Source organism: Hylobates moloch, unplaced genomic scaffold (genome assembly GCF_009828535.3).
Source record: "Hylobates moloch isolate HMO894 unplaced genomic scaffold, HMol_V3 SCAFFOLD_4, whole genome shotgun sequence".
Lineage (NCBI taxonomy): Eukaryota > Metazoa > Chordata > Mammalia > Primates > Hylobatidae > Hylobates > Hylobates moloch.
This window is the reverse complement of record NW_026652279.1, coordinates 117,281,277-117,307,181: the sequence shown is the minus strand read 5'-3', so window position 1 is coordinate 117,307,181 and position 25,905 is coordinate 117,281,277.

Genomic DNA, 25,905 nt, shown 5'->3' with positions numbered 1-25,905 from the left:
TAGTCACAAATTATTTTCTGGAATAAATTTTTAAATGTTGTATTGTACCAACAAGAAATTGCAAATTGTATTAGTTTCGACGCACAAGGCTCAAAAGTCCTGTGGAAGGGCTTTATTATAAGAGACTCTAAGATTTTTTTTTAAATGATAATAATCACAAGTATACTATGGTTTAAATCTACATATGACTTATTACATGAGGCTTCATACTAATTACACACAGCAATTCACAAAGGATAAGAAGGTGATAGGATTATTCCTTAAATTACTAAAGGCTGCTTACAATGAAAATATGGAAATCTTAATTAAAATAATAAAACAATTGCATATTTTGTAGATGTTTGATTTGAATTTCTTTCTCTTGTTTTTTTCATGTTATGCTGATATATTTATCTATGTCCAAAGCTATTTTTGTGGGCTACCACACAGTATGTCTTGCTATCAGGCCCAATTCTGAGCTAAAGTACAACGTTATTACAGAGGAGTTGGCCACAAATATAAAATCATGTATTTTAAAGCAGACAGAGTTAGTTTTCAACATAGTATAAGCATTTACTAGTAATTTAGGTATTTGCATATTAGTTAACTTATTGCTTTGGCTTATTCTTTTCAATGAATGGTTAAAATATTATACAATAAAATGCTCTGATAAATTATATTAAATAATTATGTTAAATAAAATATTTTATGTTAAGTTACTATGTCACATTTTTATGCCCAAACTTTCAACTACACAAATTACAGGTAAACAGGAGCACAGTTAAACAAATATGGTATTTATTGACACATCTATAGAAAGTAGAAACTTAGATCCTAGGTCACAAGAGAAATTCCTTATTATTGCATATTTTGAAGAGGAAAGAGTGATTGAACTTATGTCACTCTGATTTGCAGCATCTTGAGTCAAAAGGAATTCCCCATTTCATATCAAGAATATCTTTTATAGATGTTTATACTTTAAATGCTTTAATGTTCATCCTCATGGTTTAAAGGCATAGACATAGTTTTCCCAAGGGAAGATGGGCTTTTCAGACCCTTTTATTATCCTTGATATCTGAGTAAAGTTAGGGAGTGTACTGAATGCATGATGCCACATGACAATGTGATATAATGCTTTTAGGAAAGTAGGAGAGTAAAAAGTATAATGACCTCATCAAATTCTCCTGGTGGTAGGTTTTTAACAAATAAAAAGGAAGACAATTTAAATTAATGTAATGAACAAACAGGTGAGCAGTACACTGTAAAAAAATCCTTTAATCTAGTTTCAAAAGAGATAACAATTAAGCAAAAACCTGCAGAGCATGATGGCAATTACACAAACCCCCTGCCTTGCAAACTGTCTGAACTTAATCAGGCATGATTTCTTGCATAATAACAGAAACAAGGAATATGTTAAATAAGGACATGAAAATTCCCAGGGAACAATATGAAAATCTGAGAGACATATCCCATATATGACACATTACTATGCCTATTAATTGTTCACACAATTCTTATGAGGAAAACCAGAAAAGCAAGAGGTTTATGAATATGTATATACATACCAAGTTACATTTCATTTTGAGAACTGCAAATAAAACAAAATCCTTTATAATATGTTTTACTAAAGATTAAAGATAATGAGCTCGTTCACAAGGGCTGATAATCTCTATTTGTTACTTAAGAAATGTGAATAATAGGATTTTATACAGTTATTTACAAGGGTACTTATGAAATAAACAGAAGTGACACTACATTTTTTTGGTCAACTTTTGTAAACAAACCCTGAGCAGCAGGCCAAAAAAATTCCAATTAGGAAAAAAGAAACCTTTTATTCATAAAGGACTGTTATTATCACAGATGCAGGCACATTAGGGATATAAAAGGCAGATGCAGGCACATTAGGGATATAAAAGGCCTCCGAAGTCAGCAAATCTATACCCCTGCCACATCTGGAAGTCCCTTTTAAAAGATGATGTGGTTTATCCCATGTCATTTTAAATCTATAGAACAATTTATCTTCACAACATATTTTAAATTAATCCTAATCCTTTTACTTCACTGGTTTATGTGATGAATTCTAAATGTGTATCCCAAGAAATATAAAAGTCCAGCAAAAAGTCAAGAGAAATATAGAATTTGGTATATAATTATCTTTTTTATAATGTTAAATTTTAATTATTTAAAAAATGTTACAACATAAAAGACAATTTCAGAAGGAAAAGACCACCAGTAAACATACAACTCTGATATGAGTACTGCTAAAGTTTCAATATATTTATCCAAATATTCTTTTGTCATTTTCATTATTTTAGTAGTTGGGTATTAAAAGTAGTCAAGATGGGTCTTATTGTTTCACATACTGCTTTTTAAAAATTTAATATTAAATATTGATAATAGTTCATATGATTGAATGTATTTCAAAAAGAATTCCATTCTTTGAATATGCAACTATATATTTAACAAACACCTTCTTTATATAACAGTTTCTATGTTTTATTGTCAGATTAGCAGAAGGAACAATTTTTTTTCATTTAAATCTATGTACATGTCTGCTTTTTTTCTTTCCAGATATTCCTAAAAGTAGAAATGCTGGACATTGATATATGAACACTGTTAAGAGTACTGATACACATTGCATACAGGTTTTTGTGATAAGTTTTTAAAATAATTGGATAAATACCCAGTGGCACCTTTTCTGGATTTTATGATAAGACTATGTTTGACTTTGTAAGAAACAACCAAAACATATTCCAAAGTAGCTATAGCATTTTGCATTTCAGTCAGCAATAAATGATACTTTTGCAGCTCCACATCCTTGTCAGCATTCAGCATTGTCAGTTTTCTGGACTTCGGGCATTGATGTGTAGCATTAGACCACCAATTACAAAACTATCAAGCTATATAATCTATAACCTTCCTCAAATCATATGTATCAGTTTAAGTCATTAAAATTGATCACTTTGAAACACAACATCAACAGGATGATGGAAGGCGTGGTTCCAGCTTTCATCTCCCCATAGAAACACAGATTTTTCAACTACTCCTGGACAAGAATATCTTTGTGGAAGCCTCAGAATCTGTTTCCAGCACTTCAGTGGAACAAAAGTCTGAGAGGAGTTGCATTGAATAGAGTAAAAACAACAATTTAAAATTACCTGTGCCCCCTGACAACACAGCTCAGTGACAAGAGAGGCTGTTTCGGCTTATGATTTCCTCTTAGGCGCATGTGAGAGTGAAATTAGCTCTCAGCTTCTCTAGCCTTACAGAATACTGTCCAGGAAGAACAGTTCTGTCTTGTCCTGCTTAGACTATTGAGGGGATTTTCATGGCTAAATTGTCTGGGGCAGCTTGGAGCAGGGTAAAGGGGCAGAAGTACCCAGCAACTTGCACATGGTTCTCAACACCAAACTGCAGGTGTTCCTAATATCTCAAAGACTTCACCAACAGGCTCATTCATAAACCTCACAGGGTTGCCTGCCTGTGGATCCCCCCTATCAGCCAACCTGTACCCTCAGAACTCCACACACCCTTCTGTGTATGGCACCCTATGGATTCTCATGTACCACACAAAGGAACCCCTACAGAGAGCACACAGATCTCAGTTGCAGGTGCAGATCTTTGCAACCAGCTTGGCTCTGATGGTTTATGAGAAGGTGCACAACCTTCACAAATTCAGAGCACTTATCTAGGGAAAATATATAGGATTCTGTCAGCATCAGGCCTGGTTTTGCAACATCAAGAGAAGGCACAACATCTTAAGATTTGGTTCCAAAGAGGAAACTAGAGGAGTGAAGTGGTGTATTCATAGAAAAGGTGTGAGAGACCCCTAGAAAATCTAGCTAGGCTCACAGATGAAGGTCTTTCTCTCCCAAAGACAGTAAGTAAAAACTGAAAGGTGACCACATCTTCAAATACAAAGACAGTAATTCAAGGCTTTAAGGAATATGAGGAATCTAAGGAATATTATATCACCAAGTGGGTGGGGAAAGACCCCTTGGATAATTAATTGAGATCGAGTTGCCTGAACAGGAATTCAAAATAATCATCTAAAATAAAACTCAGTGAGCTACAAGATAACACATAGATACCTAAACAAAATTAGGAAAGTAAAACAGAAATAAAATGAAAAGTTCAGCAAAGAGATGAGAAACATAAAAATAACTAAATAGAAATTCTGGTGGTGAAGAATATAGCATCTGAACTAAAAAAAAATTAATGGAAAGCTTCAACAGCAGACTACATCAAGCAGAAGAAAGAATCAACAAACTCAAAGACAGATTATTTGAAATTCAAGTCAAAGAAAAAGAAAATGATAAAAGAATAAAAATGAATGAAGAAAGCCTATAGGATTATGGGACACCATTTAGCAAAGAAATACATGCAATACAGGAATCCCAGAAGAAAGACAGACATCATAAGAAACAGAAACAGTATTTAAACAAATAGATGGCAGAAAACTTCCCAAACCTGGAAGGGAAATTAATATCCAGATACATGGAGCCCAAAGAACACAAAATAGCTTCAGCCTAAAGAAGTATTTGTGGAAACAAATTATAATCAAATTGTTAAAAGAGTTAAAAAAAAGAGAAAATTTCAAAAACATCAGATGAAAAATAACTTGTCACAAACAAGGAAGCCCTCCTAAGCCTATCTGCCACTTTCTTAACAGAAACCTTGTGGGCCAGGAGAGAGTGTAATAATATTCAAAGTGTTGAGGAGAAGCAAACAAATAAACAAACTGCCAATTAAGGATACTATACACAGCAAAACCACCCTTTAGAAATAAAGGAGAAATAAAGCTTTTCTAAAAAAAAGCAAAAGAGTGAGTTTCTTACCGCTAGACCTGCCTTACAAGAAATACTACATGGAATACTTCAAGTTGAAAGAAAAGAATAAAAATCAGTATCATTAAAATGTACAAAGGTACAAAATTCAGTGGTAAAGTATGTAATGAAATTTATAATATTCTAGCGCTATAATGGTGGTGTATAAATCACTTTTAAATCTAGTAAACTGAGTAAAGACAAAATTTTCTAAAATAATTGTAGCTACAATAATTTGTTAATAGATACACTATATAAAAAGATATAAATTATAATGCCAATAACAAAATCAAGGAAGAAAAGAAATACAATTTTAGAATTGCGTATGTGATTGAAGAGAAGTTGGCATCAGCCTAAAACACACTAGTATAATGATGAGATAATTTATGTAAGTGTCATGGTAATGGCAAATTTAAAAAAGAGTAGTAAATACACGAAAAAATAAAGAGAAATAAATCAAGCCATATTACTACAAAAAAAAATTCCCATCCCAAAGGAAAACAAGAGGGCAAAACGATCAAAGTAACTGCAAATAAAGTGGGGAAAGGTTAACAAAATAGCAAAAGTCGTTACCTGTCAATAATTACTTTAAATGAAGAAGAATTAAATTTCCATTAAAACCATTAAATGATTGGATGACAAAAACACGATTTAACTATATGCTACTTAAAAGAGACAGCTTTATCTTTCAGAACACCAGCAAATATAAAGAAAAGGGATAGAAAAAGTTATTCCGTGCAAACAGTAAACACAAAAAGCTTGGATGGCCATACTAGTTTCAGGCAAAATAAGGAAAAACTGTCAAAAGAGACAAAGAAATACAATACCGTGATAGAAGAGTCTTTTTAGAGAATATAGCAATGTAAATACATATGCACCCAACACTAGAGCACCTAAATGTGTAAAGCAGATATTAACAAAATAGAAAAATAAATAGACAACAGAACAATAATTGTAGCAGGCTTCAATATTTCACTTTAAACAAGGATTGATCATCTGGCAGGAAATAAAAGAGAAAAAATCAGACTTGAACTACACTACAGATCAACTATACCTACAAGACATATACATAACTTTTCACCCAACTGCTACAAGAGACACAATCTCCACAAGCATAGATGGAACATTTTCCAGAATAGATATTGGGACACAATGCACATTATAACAAATGTAAAAAGATTGAAATGACATCAAGTATCTTTTCTGACCACAATGATGTAAAACTAAAAATCTAAAGAGGAAAACTGGAAAAATCATGAATACATGGAAATCAAGTCACTCAGTTCTGAGTACTTAATAGATCAAAAAGAAATGAAATGAAATGTTTTTAAAAACCTTGAAAAACGTGAAGATAGAAACACAATATACCAAATCTTCCATGATCCAGCAAAAACAGTTCTAGAAAGAAAGCCTATAGCAAACACCTATATTAAGAAAATAATAATATCTCAAATAAATGACCTAACTTTAGACTTCAAGGAAATAGACCAGGGATATAAAACTAAGTTAGCTTAAGAAATGAAATACTAAAAAAGATTAGAACAGAAATAAATGAAATAGAAACTAGAAAAACAGTAAACAAGATGAATAAAACTTAGTTGTTTTTTGAAGTATAAACAAAATTGTCAAACTTTAGCTAGAATATTTTTTAAAGCCCCAATTAATATATTGTAATTTAAAGAAGAGACATTACAACTGAAAGTATAGAAATACAAAGGGTTCTAGAGACTAGTAGGAACAATTCCTTGCCATCAAATTGGAAAACAGAGAAGAAATAGATAAATTTCTAGAAACATACAACCTATCAACAAAGAAAAGCCTAGGACATAATGGCTTCACCACTGATCTCTAACAAACACTTAAAGACTTAACAACAAACATTTTCAAACTTTTCAGAAAAACTGATGAGAATATAGCATTTTCCATCTCATTCTCTGTGACCAGCATTACCCTGATACCAAAGTAAAACAAATATATGACAAGAAGAAACAATTAAATGCCTATATACCTGACTAACATAGATGCAAAAATTATCAAATAATAGTTGCTAACTGAAAACAACATCACATTAAAAGGATCATAAACCATGATCAAGTGGCATTTATCTCTATGATTCTTGGACGGTTCAACATATAAAAATCAATTATTGTAATACACCACATTAAAAGAATGAAGAATAAAAATCACATGATCCTCTGAATAAATGTGAAAAACCATCAGACATAACTTAACATTTATTTGTAATAAAAAACTCTCAACTAATTAGGTATAGAAAGAATGCACTTCCGCATAATAAAGGCCACATATAACAAGCCTGTCACTAATATGATACTAAACTGTCAAAAGCTGAAAGCTTTTACTCTAAGATCAGGAACAAGATAAAGGTGTCCACCCTTGCAACATTTATTCAACATTGTATTGGAAGTCTTAACCATAGACAATAAGCAAATAAAAGAGACAGGGTTCATCTGAATCAGAAAGAAAAAAATTCAAATTATATCTTTTTGCCAATGACATGATCCAATTACATATAGAAAACCCTAAAGACTCCATCAAAAGCCGTAGAACTAATAAACAAATGCAGGAAAGTTGCTGGTTACAAAATCAGCATGAAAAATAGCTGTTTCTATATACTCAAAAAAAACTATTCCAAAAAGAAAATAAGAAAACAAAATGTTTAGGCATACATTCAATCAAGGAGGTGAAAGAACTATACACTGAAAATTATAATACCTCGAGGAAATAAAGTAAAGTAGACATAAATAAATGGAAAGATATCACTTGTTCATAACTTGGAAGAATTTATATTGTTAAAATGTCTATACCACACAACCTGATTTACAGATTCAATGTAAACCTATTCATATATATTACAATGCCAATGACATATAGAGAAATAGAAAAAAAAAAACTTAACTTTTATATAAAACCACAGAAGATCCTGAATAGTCAGAGCAATATTAAACAAGAAGAACAAAGCTGGAGGCATCATCCTTTCTGATTTCAAATTATGTTGTAAGCTTACAGTATTTGAAACAGTATGCTTCTGGCCAAAAAAAAAAGTAGATACATAGACCAATGAAATAGAGTTGAGGGCTAAAATATAAACTCATACCTACAAACTGCTTAATTTTCTACAAAGATGCCAAGAATACAGACTTCAGTGAAATACCTAGATCTAGTCTTGTCAGAGGGGACTAGAGCACTAGGCAAAGAAAAGATTAAGGCCATCTATTAGTCCATTTTCATGCTGCCCATAAAGACATATCTGAGTCAGGGAAGAAAAGGAGGTTTAATTGGACTTACAGTTCCACATGGAGGCCTCCGAATCATGGTGGGAGACGAAAGGCACTTCTTACATAATGGTGGCAAGATAAAAAAAATGAGGAGAAAGTAAAATCAGAAACCCCTGATAAAACCATCAAGTCTCATGAGATTTACTATCACAAGATTTACTATCACAGCAAAGACCGGCCCCCATAATTCAATTACCTCCCCATGGGTCCCTCCAACAACATATGGAAGTTCTGGGAGATACAATTCAAGTTGAGATTTGAGTGAGGACATAGCCAAACCATACCATTCTGCCCCTGGCCCATCCAAATCTCATGTCCTCACATTTCAAAACCAGTCATGCATTCCCAACAGTCCTCCAAAGTCTTAACTCATCTCTGCATTAACCCAAAAGTCCACAGTCGAAAGTCTAATCTGAGACAAGGCAAGTTTCTTCTACCTATGAGCCTGTAAAATCAAAAGCAAGATAGTTACTTCCCATTCCAAATGGGAGAAATTGGCCAAAACAATGGGATTATGGGGCACATGCAAGTCTTAAATCCAGGGGCAGTCAAATTTTAAACTCTGAAACTATCTCCTTTGACTCCAGGTCTCACATCCAGGTCATGCTGATGCAAGAGGTGTGTTCCCATGGTCTTCAGCAGCTCTTCCCCTGTGGCTTTGCAGGGTACAGCCTCCCTCCCAGCTGCTTTTACAGCTGATGTTGAGTGTCTGTGGCTTTTCCAGGTGCATGGTGCAAGCTATTGGTGGATCTACAATTCTGGGGTCTGGAGGATTGAGGCCCTTTTCTCACAGCTCCACTAGGCAATGCCCCAGTAGGGACTTGGTGTGGGGGCTCCGATCCCAAATTTCCCTTCTTCACTGCCCTAGCAGAGGTTCTCCATGAGGGCCCTGCCCCTGCAGAAAACTTTTGCCTGGGCATCCAGATATTTTCATGCATCTTCTGAAATCTACATGGAGATTCCCAAACCTCAGCTCTTGACTTCTATGTACCCATAGGCTCAACACCATGTGGAGGCTGCCAAGGCTTGGGGCTTCCACTGTCTGAAGCCACAGCCTGAGCTGTACCTTGGCCCCTTTCAGCAACACCTGGAGCAGCTGGGACAAGGGCACCAAGTCCCTAGGCTGCACACAACAAAGGGACCCTGGGCCTGGCCCACAAAACCACTTTTTCCTTCTGGCCCTCCAGGCCTGTGATTGGAGGGGCTGCTGCAAATGTCTCTGACATGGCCTGGAGACGTTTTCCCCATGGTCATGGAGATTAACATTAGGCTCCTTGCTACTAATGCAAATTTCTGCAGCCGGCTTGAATTTCTCCCCAGAAAAATGAGTTTTTCTTTTCTATTGCATAGTCATGCTGCAATTTTTCCAAACTTTTACGCTCTGCTTCCCTTATGAAATTGAATGCCTTTAACAGCACCCAAGTTACCTCTTAAATGCTTTTTTATTTAGAAATTTCTTCTGCCAAATATCCTTACTCATCTTTTTCAAGTTCAAAGTTCCACAAATCTCTAGGGCAGGGGCAAAATGTCACCAGTCTCTTTGCTAAAACAAAAGGGTCACTTTTACTCCAGTTCCCAAGAAGTTCCTCATCTCCATCTGAGACCACCTCAGTCTTGACCTTATTGTCCTTATTGCTATCAGCATTTTGATCAAAGCCATTCAACAAATCTCTAGGAAGTTCCAAACTTTCTTATATTTTCCTGTCTTCTTCTGAGCCCTGCAAACTGTTTCAACCTCTCCCTATTACCCAGTTCCAAAGTCACTTCTACATGATCATGTATCTTTTCAGCAATGCCCTACTTTACTGGCACCAATTTACTGCATTAGTCTGTTTTCAAGCTGCCAATAAAGACAAACCCAAGACTGGGAAGAACAAATTTTTTAATTAGACTTACACTTCCACATGGCTGCAGAGGCCTCAGAATGATGGTGGGAGGCAAAAGGCATGTTTTATATGGTGGCAACAAGAGAACACAATGAGGAGGAAGCAAAAGCGGAAACCCCTCATAAACCCATCAATTCTAGTGAGACTTATTCACTATCACAAGAATAGCACAGGAAAGACTGGCCCCCATGATACAAATACCTCCCTCTAGGTCCCTCCCAAAACACATGGGAATCCTGAGACATTCAATTCAAGTTGAGATTTGAGTGGGGACACAGCCAAACCCTATCAGGCCATCTCCTACTTTCCCCTCCCACAAACCCTCAAATAAATGAGGGGATTCTTAGGTATTACAGGATTCTCAGATTATGGATACCTGGGTGTGGTAAGATAGCTTGTCCCTTATATAACCTAATAAAGGAAACTCAGTCAACTAAGACTCACTTCTTAATTTGGAAACCAGAGGCTAAAAGGGCATTTGACCAATTGAAACAAGTCTTGCTTGAGGCACCGCCCTTCGTCTTCTCATAGGTAAGACATTCAAACTTTATGTATCAGAAAGGAAGAGAATGATTTGAGGTTCAGCCCAGCAGCCTGTAGGCTCCCTAAGCAAGGAGCTTGATTTGGTAGCTAAAAGATGGCCAGCCTGTCTACAGGCAGTTGCAGCAGTATCTTTGCTGGTGCCAGAGGCTACTAAGTTAACCAAGGGGGATAACTTAACCATTTATACCCCACATAATGTGGCAGGACTGGTGTCTTCTAAGGGGAGTCTCTGGATAATGGACAACTGCTGCTTCTAATATTGAGCTCTGCTATTAGATCTGCAGTCCAGTTAAGAACATAACCCTTCCAGCCAGGTGCAGTGGCTCACACCTGTAATCTCAGCACTTTGGGAGGCCAAGGTGGGCAGATCACGAGGTCAGGAGATCAGGACCATCCAGGCTAAAACGGTGAAACCCTGTCTCTACTAAAAATACAAAAACAAAATTAGCCGGGCATGGTGGTGGGCACCAGTAGTCCCAGCTACTCGGGAGTCTGAGGCAGGAGAATGGCGTGAACCTGGGAGGTGGAGCTTGCAGTGAGCCAAGATCGAGATCATGCCACTGCACTCCAGCCTGGGCGATAGAGACTCCATATCAGAAAAAAAAAAAAAAAAAAAAAAACAAACCTGACCCTCTAATCCCAGCCACCATTCTCCCAGAGGAAGTTGGGGAGCTTAAACATGACTGCATACAGATAGTAGTGCAAACCTATGGAGCCAGAGAGGACTTCAAAGAAACTACTTATAGAACACAGACTGGACTCTCTTTATGGACTGAAGTTATTTTGCAGAACAAGGGATCCATAAAGTAGGATATACAAGAATATGAATGATATTATTGAGAGTGTGCCTCCCTCCTTGGGCATAAGTGCTCAATTAGCTCAGACAATAGCCCTTATGAGGGTGTTTGAATTAAGCAAAGGGAAAGCAGTTGATATTTATACTGATTCTAAGTATGTTTTCCTAGTCCTTCAGGCTCATGTCACAATCTAGAAAGAGAGCAACTTCCTCACAGCTAATGGTTCTCCCCTTAAATACCATCAGGAAATTAACAGATTCTTATCCTCAGTTTTGCTTTCATAAGAAGTGGCAGTAATACCTTGTAAAGGCCACTAAAAGGGGATGGATGAAATAACTGAGGGTAAAAAGTTGGCTGACTAAGCAGATAAATTGGCAGAAAGAAGGTCCCAGATTTCTTATCTACTAGAGACCCTTCTGATCTGGGAGGGCTCCATAAGAGAAATAAAACCTCAATATTCTCCTGCATAAGTAGAATGGGCCACCTCTCAGGGATACACCTTTCAGTTCTTAGGATTGCTACAATAAGAAGATGGCAAACTTCACCTAACAGCTTCCAGCCAATGGAAAGTTCTTAATATCCTTCTCCAAGCCTTCCACCTAGATAAAGATAGAACCTATCAATTGCCCCAATGGTTGTTCTCAGGTAAAATTCTGCTACAAATAGTCAAATAGGTGATTAATGCTTGTGACACTTGCCTTAAAAATAATCCCCTCAATCAATGGCTCTTCCCTGCAGACTCCCAAAGAACAGGAGGCTACTTGGGGGAAGACTGGCAGATAAATTTACCCACTGGCAGATAAATTTACCTGTAAAGCCAAAGAAAAGCAGCATCCAGTGTCTCCTGATATGAGTAGATACCGTCAATAACTGGGTAGAAGCATTTTCATGTTGGACAAAGAAAACCTCTGAGGTGATAAAAGTACCAATTAATGAGATCATTCCTTGCTTTGGACTTTCTAAATAACTCCAGAGTGGTAATGGCCCCTTGTTCAAGATGACTGTCACCCAGAGGGTCTCAAGGACACTAGGCATACAATACCATGTTCATTGTGTTTGGTGACCACAATCCTTGGGAAAGGTAGAAAAGACACATGATATTATCAAAAGGCACCTCAGAAAACAGTCACAAGGGACTTCTCTCTCCTGGATTACTCTTCTCTCCATAACCCTACTACTTGTTAGAAACACCCCTTTGAACCTGGGTTTAGGTCCCTTTGAAATGATATACGGACGGCCTTTTCTCATCAGTGATTTCTTGCTAGACCAAGAAACTTCTGATATGATTAAACATGTAACTACTCTGGCCCATTTCCAACACAAACTGAAGCAACTGTAGGAGGCCCAATCCCGTGAACTAGGCCACCACCACCTCTATTCAACCCAGGGGACTTAGTGCAGGTAAAGGCTCTTCCTTCTCTTTCTCCCTCTTTAGGCCTGGTGTGGGAGGGACCTTACATTGAACTTCGTTTTTTTTTTTTTTTTTTGAGACAGTCTCACTTGGTCGCTCAGGCTGGAGTGCAGTGGCATGATCTTGGCTTACTGTAACCTCTGTCTCCCAGGTTCAAATGATTCTTGTTCCTCAGCCTCCTAAGTAATGGCAATTAGAGGCATGCACCACCACGCCCAGCTAATTTTTGTATATTCAGCAGAGACAGAGTTTCATCATATTGGCCAGGCTCATCTCAAACTCCTGAGTGATCCACCTGCCTCGGCCTTCTCAAGTGTTGGAATTACAGGCATGAGCCAAGGCACCCAGGCACACTGTACTTCTTTCTACCCCTTTGGCAGTGAAGATCACTGGAATAGACTCTTGGATTCATTATACTCTAGCAAAGGCCTGGAGAACTGACAGAATTACCTCAGAAGAGCACCCAAAGCTCTTCTGAAGAAATCGGAGACCTCAGGCTAAAGATCACAAAAGATAAGTGTCAATAATGAACTTTCCATGGATAGACTCTTTATTCCTGCTTATTCTTGTGGTTCTCACCTTCATTTCATTCCTCACCATAAGGTATCTTTGTCAAGGACCCCTTAATCCTGAATTCCCACAGGAATTTTTTTACTCACCTAAACAGTAATCTCTCTTCTAGTTTAACTGGCCCCATACAAGACTTAGTTTCTTTCACCAGGGTGAAACAGCTCTGGCCACAATATTGTTTTCAGAATAATTAGCCTATTTACTTCTTATTTCTCTTATCTTTGGCACTAGATTTTTCCCTTTTAGCTCCTCTTTGTGTAATATACATATTTGGTGCATGAATATTTAAGCTCTGTGACGGTTAATATTGTTAATTTGATTGGATCGAAGGATGCAAACTATTGCTCCTGGGTGTGCCTGCGAGGGTGTTGCCAAAGGAGATTAACATTTGAGTCAGTGGACTGGGAAAGGCAGACCCACCCTCAATCGGGGTGGGCACAATATAATCAGCTGTCAGTGTGGCCAGAATAACAACAGGCAAAAGAATGTGGAAAGACTAGACTGATTTAGACTTCTGGCTTTCATCTTTCTCCTCTGCTGGATGCTTCCTGCCCTCAAACATCAGACTCCAAGTTCTTCAGCTTTGGGACTTGGACAGGCTTTCTTGCTCCTCAGCTTGTAGATGGCCTACTGTGGGACCTCACCTTGTGATCCTGTAAGTCAATACTCTTTAATCAACTCCACTATATGTATATATATCCTATTAGTTCCCTTTATAGAGTCCTGACTAATACAACCTCCTTGTAAAATTTGATTTTTCTCACCTAGAGATTAACAAACTCCAAGTGGTCATGCAAATGGCCAAAAGGGAGACGATGGCTCCCTTTTACCGGGGACCCTTAGATAGAACTCTGAGAGGATCTGACTGCCATTTTCCCACAATAACACATCCTGTCAACAGGAAGCAGTAAGAGCAGTCACTTACCTGAAACAGCAGTTAGATGAACCTACTCAGAAGTGGTGGAGCATGCCCAGAGTCAAGCAAAGCCTGGGCAGAGGGGCTGCTGGCCATGGAGATATCTACCTGGTGCTGTGTTACCAAAAGGATCCTGTGTTATTGCTATGGAAAATAGTATGGAGGTTCCACAAAAAATCAATAGAACTACCTTATGATCCAGCAATCTCACTTCTGGGTATACATTCAAAGGAAATAAAATCAATAAATAAAAGAGCTATCTACACTCCCCTGTTCACTGCAACATTATTCACAATAGTCAAGATATGGAAACAATCTAGAAGTCTATCAATAGATTAATAAATGAAAATATTGTGGTATATTAGCACAGTGGAATTCTATTCAGCCTTAAAGAAAATCCTGCCATTTGCAATGACATAGATAGACCTAGAAAGCATTATGTTTAATTAACCGAGCCAGTAACAGAAAGACCAGCACTGTAGTATCTCAATTATATGTAGAATCAAAAATAGTCAAACTCACAGCACATAATAGAATGGTTGTTGCCAAAGGATGGGCACAAGGATGCAGGGGTGGGGAGGTGGGGTAGTAATGGTTAAGGGATACAAAGTTTCAGTTATGCAGCATAAATAAGTTCTGGAGATCTACTACCCAGCGTAGTGCTTATAGCTAACAATACTGTACTGTGTACTTAATATTTGCTAATATATCAGTTCTTGTGTTAAGTGCTCTTAGCAAAGCAAAACAACAACAAAAACAGTAATAGTAATAACAAGGGGTAAGAAAAAACTTTAGCATGTGATGAAAATATTTACGGCCTTGATGGTGATGATGTTTTCACCAATGTATGTATATCACAAACTCACGGTGATTTACACATAAAATATTTACATCATTTTATAGTTCAATATACCTCAATTGAGTGGTTAAAAAGCAATCAATTAATCAATCGAGATTATTAATTTTTTCCTCATTGATCTTTTTTCACCCTCATAAAAATTTATAGACACAATTTCAACAAATAAAGCTATTATTAGTAGTAAATTTATCAACTCTATGTACTGAAGCCTTTCACAGAAAAAATAAATTACATAAATAGAGATATTATAAACAGTCAGGCCTTAGTGTGTATCCAGTGCTTTTCTAAGGTCTTTGCATCTGTTGACATGTTTACTTGTCACAACAAATTGATGAATATATATATAATGTAAAGATGACAAATCTGAAGAACAGTTGGCAGTGCAAATTTATATAGCCACTATAGAAAATAGTATGGAGATTCCTCAAAATATTAAAAAATAGAACTACCTTATGATCCAGCAATCCCATTTCTGGGTATATATTCAAAGGAAATAACATCGGTATATCAAAGAGATATACACACTCCTATGTTCATTGCAACATTATTCACGATGTTGAAACAATAGTTCCCCAATAAAATTTTTCCCAACTGGACATCTGTTTAAGTATACATTAAAACCCAAATCCTTCTTTGAAGATAGTTTTATGCCCATTTAACTAGGTTCTAATCAATAAAATGTAATTGTGAGTAATGTGCTCAATTTCTGAGTCATTTACTTAAAGAAAATTGTTTACTTATCCTTGATTGTATATAATCTTACTGTAGGTTGAATGCAGACTTGACCAAATCCAGTTTAACTATGATGAATAGTACAATATATACGTGGATGAAAAAACAAGATCTTGGTATTGTGGAAAAGCCCTTCCATAAGGGCTGCTTAATACTGCTCAATTCTATAATTTTATGTTACTGAGAAATATACATCTTTCTTAGTTGAGTACTGCAATTTTTCTATGTTTTCTACAATATTCTATCATTTTCCCTAAATTATATATTGCTCTAGTTTACCCAGCTAGTATGTAACAACAGTAGGAACGAAAAATCAAAACAAGAAAGTCTGAAAAACCTAAGCTCTTAATCAGTACATGCTGTTATCTAAAGTGGCAATAAGCAAATGATAATGCTTCTCATACATCTATCACATTCAGCTCTTTGCAGTTCCACTCTGCATGCATGTACTGGTGTCTAAACAGATCTCGAAATTAACTTCTAAGCAAAACTTGATGTCAGAATCATAGGAGATTGAAAAAATCACATTTCTTGTAATTTTAGGAATTTCTAAAATGCTTCATTTGTGAGTATGTCAGTTTTACTTCTAATCAGCACTTCTGATTATGCAACATTTCTGATTATTCTGGATACAGGAGAGATTTGTGGTTTTCTCCCAATGATAAAGCTATATATCTAAGTCAATTTACATTCTACATATAGAGAAACTTAGCAGATGCAAGAAGTGATTACCTTTAGATTGGCATTATTGCTAAAGATTGACAATATGAAAAATGATTTCTGAACAAATAATGAGAGGAATCCCCTTGGAAGAAATGAAAACTACAAATTCATAACAAATGAGTTTGTGAAGTATGCCGAAGTCATATAGAAACCTGAGGTAATGTTTTCATACTTTTAAGTTCATCTTTTTTATTTTATAAGCTTCTAAAGGTCACAGAAGTTATAATTTTTATCCTGAATACCATGAAGATTGGTGAAGAAAAAAACATGTCATGATTGAAATCAACATTGTATCTGTTAGTCCTTTTGGGACAGTAAAAATCATTTTGATTCACTCTTTTCTCTAAGAAAATGTTTACATATAATTATTACATTTGATCTATGTTTCCTCTGTTTAGACAATGGCTTAGATCATGGGTCAGTAAATATTTTAACTATTCCAGTTATTAATATTTTAGCCTTTGCATACTATAGGGTTTCTGCTGCAGCTACTTGATTCTGCCAATGTATTGTGAAAACATCCATAAGACAATATATAAATGAGTGGGCAGACATGTGTTCACTAAAATTTTATTTATAAAGTCAGCAATCTATAAGTCATAGTTTGCTGACCCTTGATTTAGATCAGTGTAGTTCAATAGAATTTTCTACATTAATGGAAATGTTCTGTCTGTGTTGTGTTACATGAAGGACACTAGCCGCATTTGGCCACTGAACACTTGAAGTGTGTCTAACGTGGCTGAGAAACTTAATTTTTAATTTTATTTTTATCAATCACTTTAAAAAGAAATTTAAATAAACATGTTTTAATGACTACCCAACTGAACAGCATGTTTATATTTGCATATTAGACATTAGTAAGCAATACATCAGCTTTCCTTATTAGAATGATTTCTATTTTTATTTAAATAAAACTTTATAGTCTTCAATTAGATCTCTATGTTGCAAATGTGGTACAATCATCTATGAATATTTAAAAATAGGTCACTGCTTATTAAATATGTCACTGTTTTTCTTTTTATAAAATTTGAGACCAAGGAGTTTTTATGTGCTAAAATAATATCCTTGTGGCCACAGGATGATTATAAAAACATTACATTTCATTGTATCATATTTAAAATGAGATCACTTCAATAAAAAAAGTCCAAATGAAATTAGTGTGAGCAATAACAAAATTCTGGAAAACAAAGTTTCATTTTGATTAATATATGTCTTCACCTTCTTTTCAAAGTTGCAGTTTCTGTACTTTCAAGTTACCCTTCTTGGCATTAGCTTTCTATCTTTCTAGATAACCTTTCTCATGGTCAAAGAGAACTACTGCAATACCAGGCATCATATGTAAACTAAAAATGTCTTCGTATTATTGCAGTCACTGCCAAGGAGAACTGAACTACTCTGAGCTACAACAACTGTAATTCTGCCCTTAATTTGGAGCTGCGTTCCACATCTCCTGAAGCCAGTGGTGGCTAGATACCTAAACAAAATTTGGATGTTGTTAACAAGAAAGAAGTGTCAAAAATGTGCGGATGAGCAAAGAAAAAGATAGAAATATTGCACTATATAATAAAATTCAGTGTAGGGAAAAGGATGGGAAATAAGTAATGGCAGAAAAAAATAGATTACTTATTTTGATATGATTAGCGACTAACGTTAATTCATTTGATGTAATATAAGTTGGCTTTAATAAATCACTAGATGCCATGTTTCAAAAACCTTAGCAAGCTATTAATTAAAATTGGTTTGGATATGAGCACTGTTACATGGACTGAAACTGACTAACAGACTATAAACAAAAACTAATGATAGACGGCAATGCATTGAGGAAAAGCATGTAGTGTTTTCACTTTGGAAAAATTAACATCTTTAGGAATAACATAAAAATTTAATTTTTTATAAATATGAATAGCAATTGAGTTTCACCAAAGACATTATAAGTGCAAGTAAATTATTTCAAATAAGTTTATATTGTTTTCATTGCTCACATCTTTGAATATTAAGCTTGTGGTGGAAAAGAAGCTAATAGACGATTGCACACAGGAATTTCTTTCTTTTTCTTTCTTTCTTTCTTTCTGTCTGTCTTTCTTTTTCTTTCTCTTTTTTCTCTTTCTCTCTTTCTTTCTTTTCTTTCTTTCTCTTTCCTTTTTCCTTCCTTCCCTCCCTCCCACCTTTCTTTCTCTTTCTCTCTCTCTTTCTTTCTCTTTCCTCTCTCTTTCTCTCTCTCTCTCTTTCTTTTTCTTTCTCTCTCTTTCTTTTTCTTTTCTTCCTTTCCTTCTTTCTTTTCTTTCTTTCTTTCCTCTTTCTTTTTCTTTTTTTTTTCCAGAAAATGCCTATAGCTGTGAACTCCCTGAAAGGCTGAGGTTTGTGTGGTATTATGGTTTAAAATATATTCCCAGTCTATTTTGATGGGCACTTAGGTTGGCTCCAAGTCTTTGCTATCTTAAATAGTGCTACAATAAATATACATGTGCTTGTGTCTTTATAGTAGAATGATTTATAATCCTTAAAGTAAAATTAAAAAAAGATATTTCCTTTAACTGGCTTTTCTGGTATGAGTCAAAGTATAAGCACCTTTGAATGAAGAGGTTATTTAACCTTGTCAATTTTCTATTGTTGAAATTGTTTTCTTATACTTACTTTTTACATTTTGAATTGTAATTCTGTTGCCTAATATTATGATTATACAGAATGTCAGTCTGTCCGACATTTACTATTAATTTAATTAGTTGTGCCAAAATCACTTGGAAAACCTAAGTGAAAAATCGTCTCTGGATTCATGATGATTATTGACACAGAGAAACAGTTTCTTAGATACATTCCTTACTTATTCTGACATAGTGCTTTTTATTTGCCCTGCACTGTTCTAAAGGTTTTATAACATCTCCCATATGGATAAAATTGACAACTATACTGATTTTTAATAATAGTTATAATATTAATAATATATAATTATAATTATATATAATATACATTATAGATTATATTATATATATTATAATAATAAACAATACTTTCTCATTTAGAACAATTCAAGCCTTTCATATTTTGTCCATTGTCTTTCTAAAATCTCCCAGACAGCAGGGTTCCAATAGTCACTTATAAAACTGATGGAGCAAATTACTGAAACCTGGGTGAAAAAAGATACCCTGGAACCCCCTCATACAGGCCTGAAAATCTTGGGAAATTTTTACAAAAGAGAAAAAAATGTCTATTTTCTTCAATCCACTATTATTTTAGACTTTTGATTATATGCAAGAAAAAACAATTTTAATTATACACATATTTAGAGAGAAGTGTCTGTTTCAAATACATATAGACACTTGCACACATGCACACACCATTTATACAAACACATACCCAAGGTCTGATGAATTTCTAAATAAAATATTAAAAATACATTGAAATATGTAGTTAATGACTTTTGTCCTTAATATCACTTCAAAAATATAAACCTAGGTAGTTACTCAGCCATCATATCTGATTTACATGACGGAAGAAGAAGGTAAGAGAGAAGAGTAAAGGGAGGACATTCTGACTGATTCACCTCCCTTTAGCCTTCCCAATGTCTTAAAAATGTTTTGCCTACAATTAGCAAAATCATAAATTTGTCACATAGTCTTGTGTAAAGGAGGTTGGCCATGCAGTCTTTCACTCTAGGAGGTATTTTCCTAGTAGAAAATGAGGGCTCTCTCTCTCTGTAAGAAAAGATGATGGATGTTTTGTTTGGCAGCTAATGGTCTGTGAAACCATATATAACATTGGCTGAAATGACAAGTAGGTATCACTAAGGTAAAATTCCTATTAAAGAATGAATTTTCCTAAAACGTGGATCTGATTATGTATATTAGACAAACACAGTTATTTTTTTCCATTATTTTCCTATGCCTAAAGGGTCAGATTCTAAATCAGTATTACCAAACTTTTTGTATCATAAATTATATTAGGTAGTGAAAGAACAGTTATTTCAAATTAAACCTCAATGTATCTGCATTGGAAATCCTCTTCTAATAATAGGCTGGTGAAAAGCTACATCATCTGTCACACAAATGCCACAATCACAAAGACAAAGACCATCACTATTTACAATCTCGAAAAACTCTATGTGTGTCTTTTTCATGGCCAATTTGATGTGATAGCACATCATATACCTATGAAACTTCCTCTTCCTCTAGTCATTTCCCTTTTTTAGTAATCTAAATGATGAATGAGGAAGCATATACCACATTAAGGGATATGACGGGTGTATGAATACCTCAAAGCCATGTAAATTAGGTCCTATCACCAATAAACTTGACTCCTCAGAGGGACTTTTATATGAATTTTGTAAGCTGATTAGTCTTCTGAAATTTGAGTCTGTCCTCTGATAGAGTATCATTACTCTCCTACCCAATTTGACAAAGAACAAGAGTTGTAGGAAATATTATTTGGAAATTTGGAATATTTTAGTTCATTCATTTTTCTAAGTGTCCCATATCATCTTTTGATATTACTAATCTGGCATATCAGGAACTGTGAACACTCCAAACCAATCTCTGGAACCAAATTTTGGAATTTACTGCTTTCACACACACACACACACACACACACACTCACTAACTCACAGATGCATCCCACCTTTACAGAAACAGAGTTTAAGCAATAACAAATAAAATAATTTGAAACATAATTCTATTTGCTTTTCCTTTACATCTTGATTAAAAATCATATATTGAACACCTGCTATCTGCATAAACATTGGTAAGTACTGAATAATAATTTTAAAAATAGAACAAAGCGTTATTGGTCATTTCTGTTTTGTTTTGACTTTTGTGTTTTATGTTTGTTTTTCTTTTTGCTTTAATTTTTTTGCTTTATTATAAAATGACTTATTTGCGAGATTAACATAGACACAAAACAAACTGCATTTTTATGAACAAAACTAATCTACCTTACATTCAAAAGTTCAAGTGGAGCAGATGTCATGAAAACTTACTGGAAATACATAAAAATAACAGACATGGTCACTAGAGTTTATTCTGAAAAATACATTTATGAAGCAGTTAAAATGAATTAATAGTTTTTTTGATATTTTTCTCAAATATGTGAATTACTTGAAGTTAGGCTTTCAGAAAAAAATAGTATTGGGTAAACAGGAAGAAAAAATAGAAGACTTTCAGAGATAAGTGAATGGGCACATATAAAAAGTTATAAATAAGTATGTGCAATTGAAAGTTGACAGTAGCATATATAATCAGAGATAGCTGTGACTATAAGGAATTGAAGAGACAATAAAAGTGAAAACACAATCTAGCTGTGGTTAAAGGGAATTGCATATGCTAATTAAAGAAAACCTTTTTAAAATTAATAGCAATAAAATAACTATAACATTTAATTACGATCATTTTTTCTGGGTGTAAATTGGAAATATATAATATTCCATACATGCACACAGATTTATGAGGCAGAGATTATTGCTATCCTGAATCCAGTGTTTATGTCGTTAATTTACAAATAGACTTGACCAGGGGTGTAACCAGACGAAGATTCAACCATAGTGAAGAGAAGATCTAATCGGTTGATGCCCGCTGAGACCCAACACTTAGCTGACTCTATTATACCACTCATGCAATTCAGGATTGTGTCAGGAACACAGAAAAATCTCTTGTTGTTTTAAATACAAAGTGTTTTACTTCAGGAGATTAGAAGCTAACATAATTGTTGGAAAGATGGTGAAGGTCAAGGAAACAACTGGTAGAAAGTGGTTATTTACAGGGGAAGCCACATGACATCTGCAGACTATCTCCACAGACTCAATGGGTGCAGTTTCAGCCACCCGTAGCTTCTGGCAGCTCCAAAGCAGTTGATTCCAAAGAACGCACCTTGTGTCTACATATCTACCTAAAACTGTTTTTTGGAGAAAAAATGATTACGCTTTTTCTTACCTTCCAAATTTTCTCTTGTCAGCAGTATCTAACACAGTGTGGTTTGGGAAAAGTGATCCTGAGAAATGTCGTTTATTGTAAAGATCTTCAATGCTGAGAAGAGTGTATAAAGTGGTGACTGTGATACTAAGTTGTACAGCAGATAATTCAAGATAACTGCTGTTGCAAGGAATAGAAGAAGTGAATGCATTAAAAAGTTTGGCTATTGTGTGATATTTTGTGGTTCCATATTTTGTAGGACACCTACGTCACCATATTACAGAAGTAATTATCACATTTATACTTTCCAAAATACAAAATAAATGGTCTAAGAATAACTTGATTTTCTTTAATGTACCATTTCAGTACAATGAAGAAAATTTATAAAAATACTCTCAAATATAAAGCAGAGACTCGGATTCTGCAATTTACCTTACTGACATGATTACTTTGACAGTAGGAGCCCCTTAAAGACATTGAATATAATGCAATCGACAGTGTACAAATTACCAAAACAATTTAAATTGTAAGTAAAACATTTTGATGTGTGCGTAGGAAGGAATACATTACTTAATGATAGCTAATGGACAAGCTCTGGAAGTGAAAATAAAGGTAATGAAATAAAGGCAAAACAATATTTAATTTAATAATTAAAAGAAAAACCTTTACATAATGTCTAACAAATCCCAATTTTGAGTTAAGCGTATTGGTAAGAGTCTTTACTCCCCGCAACATAAATAGGTTGCCCATCTCTTTCTTGCCCACCCCACTCTATTTCTCTGCTCAATTCACTATCTAGTCCCTACCTATACAGAATCATCTTCTTATAAAACAACCAAATGTATTAATAAGGCATAGAATTGTAAGCGTTGATGATGGAACATTGCAGGGACAAATATGGTACCAGTTTCTCTCTTGGCACCACTTTTAAATACCTGCCATGAGTTTTCATGTATTATACTCAGTATAATTTTTTTTAAATAGACTAGATGAAATTTAATAAAACTACTCATTTTGTTTGTTTTTGTAGCTTATTATACTGATATAATTTCAAATGTAGAGAAGTTTCAAGAATATTTCAATAAATTTGTAGATACACCTTATCCAGATTTGCATTATTTTAAAAAAAAGTTTTCTCATTTGCTTTATTTTCTAGAAGACAGATGATAGATAAACAGACAGGTAAGTCAATAATTTGGAGACATTTTACATGTTTACTCCTAAATAGTTTATGGTAGATTTGCTAATAATCATATTGATACAATATAATAATCATATTGATACAATATTATCATCTAATCTATAGTCCACATTAAAATAGAACCAATGGCCTTAATAATCTCCTTTATAGCTATTTTTTATGTGATGATATAATCCAGAAGTAAATATTGTGTTGTCATTTTATTCTCCAAAAAATCTATAAACATTTCTCAACTTTGCTTTGGTTTTTTGAACCTGATTTATTTGAAGAGTGCAAACTATTATTTTGTTGCATGCCCACAAATTTGAGTTTTCTTTCCTTTCCTACTGATTAGATTCATGTTAGATATTTTTTGTAACAAAGAACACAATTCTGATTTTGTGCTATTCTAGGTGCACTTTATCAGGAAGTACACTATAAAGGTTTGTCCCAGTTTTTGTGATCACATGGTTAAAGTGGTGCCTACCAGTTATCTGCACCACAAATGTATACTTGTCTTTTTATAATAGATAATCTCCAGAAGATATCTGAGTCCAAATTATCTTCTACTTATCAAAGTTACATGAGTACTTTCAACCTCTATTGATATTTTCTATATTCCACACATTTATTTAATATTATCAGTCTTTCCTTATTTACTTATTTATATTTTCATTTATATCATACACATTTAGGGATTTTAATTTTATCCAGAGTTTATAATCCATTATTCATTTTGACAACTAAATTGTTCCTGATATGGCCAGTGAGAATCTCTTGAAGTTGTCTCTTTTGTCCTTTTAATGTTTGCCTTATGCCTGAGATGGTACATTCTTTCTGGTGTTACAAGAAATTCCCAGTTTATCTTGAATTTTTTCATACCTCAGTCCTTGAATCAGCCTTCTCTTCAAGGTGCTCTGCTGTGACATTGCTCCTTTGCCTTCACGGTGCAAAGATTATTTTTACATATAGTTTCATTATATATATATATATATACACACATATACATGTAAATACATACATGTTTGTGTGTCTTTATAATATATATTCTATATACAGTAATGTAAGTTTATATATCAAATTCCAATTAAATACCACAGTGTATGTTCTAGCACTCCCTGTTTTATAGTTGTAATTTTATTCTCTGCTATAAAGAAAACTAGCTCTGATTATTCATTATAGACTTATGTATTAGCTCAAGCTTAGAATACAAAGAAAGTCGTTTCAGAATTGTTTATTAATTACAGTTCAATAGTTATTTGAATTACTTCTTTTCAGTAAAATTTTCATTTAGTGAACTGCAAAATCTCACTCATCAATAATAAATTTTGAAAAAATTATAGGTCTATGTAATCTAAATCTATGTATAGATTTATCTATAAAAGTAGTGAACATTTTAATACCTCTAAAGCTACATCTTATTTCCTTTCCTTTAGAGAGGCAAAAGCAGGACTCTTTTCTGATTTCTTTATAACATAGATTAGCTTTGCTTGTCTTACAACCTTATTTCAATAATAATTCTGTACGTATTCTTTTGTCTCTGGCTTACTTTCCTCAATCTAATATCCACGAGATCTATCCATGTGGTTACATGTATCATTATTTTTTGATGGATGAATAGTATTTTATTTTAATACACAACCATTTCTTTATTCATTTTCATGTTGAAGGGCATTTGATTTGGTGCCAGCTTTTGACTGTTACAAATACGGCTGATATAATAATAGCTGTAACAGTCAATAGCTATGTATGAATGTATGTATACACATATGTATACATACATATTTATATTCATATACAAATCTCCTCAAGTACTTTCTTTGTCATTTCTCCTCATTAGATACCTAAAAATTATTGTGTCCACAGAGTATATTTTATATTGTAAGAAACTAGTCAACCTTCCTCAATGTTGTACTGTTTTATTAGTACATCCTCAGCCGTAATATATTTGTGTTTCAGTTATTTTACATTCTTATCATCATATGGTATAATTTTAATTCTGGATATTCAAGTTTGTAGTAGTAATCCACTTTAAATTGATCATCTCCTTTATTGCCAATGCTGTTGAATACATTTTTCATGTAAAATGCTTTCTAAAACATTTTTCAGTTTCTTCTTTTCTAACAGTTTTTGTTCTTTGCTGGTTGAGTTATAAATGTTTCTTGTTGTTTCTGGGCCAGGCACGGTGGCTCAAGCCTGTAATCCCAGCACTTTGTGTGGCCGAGGCAGGCAGATCATGAGGACGAGAGATCCAGACCATCCTGGCCAACATGGTGAAACCCCATCTCTA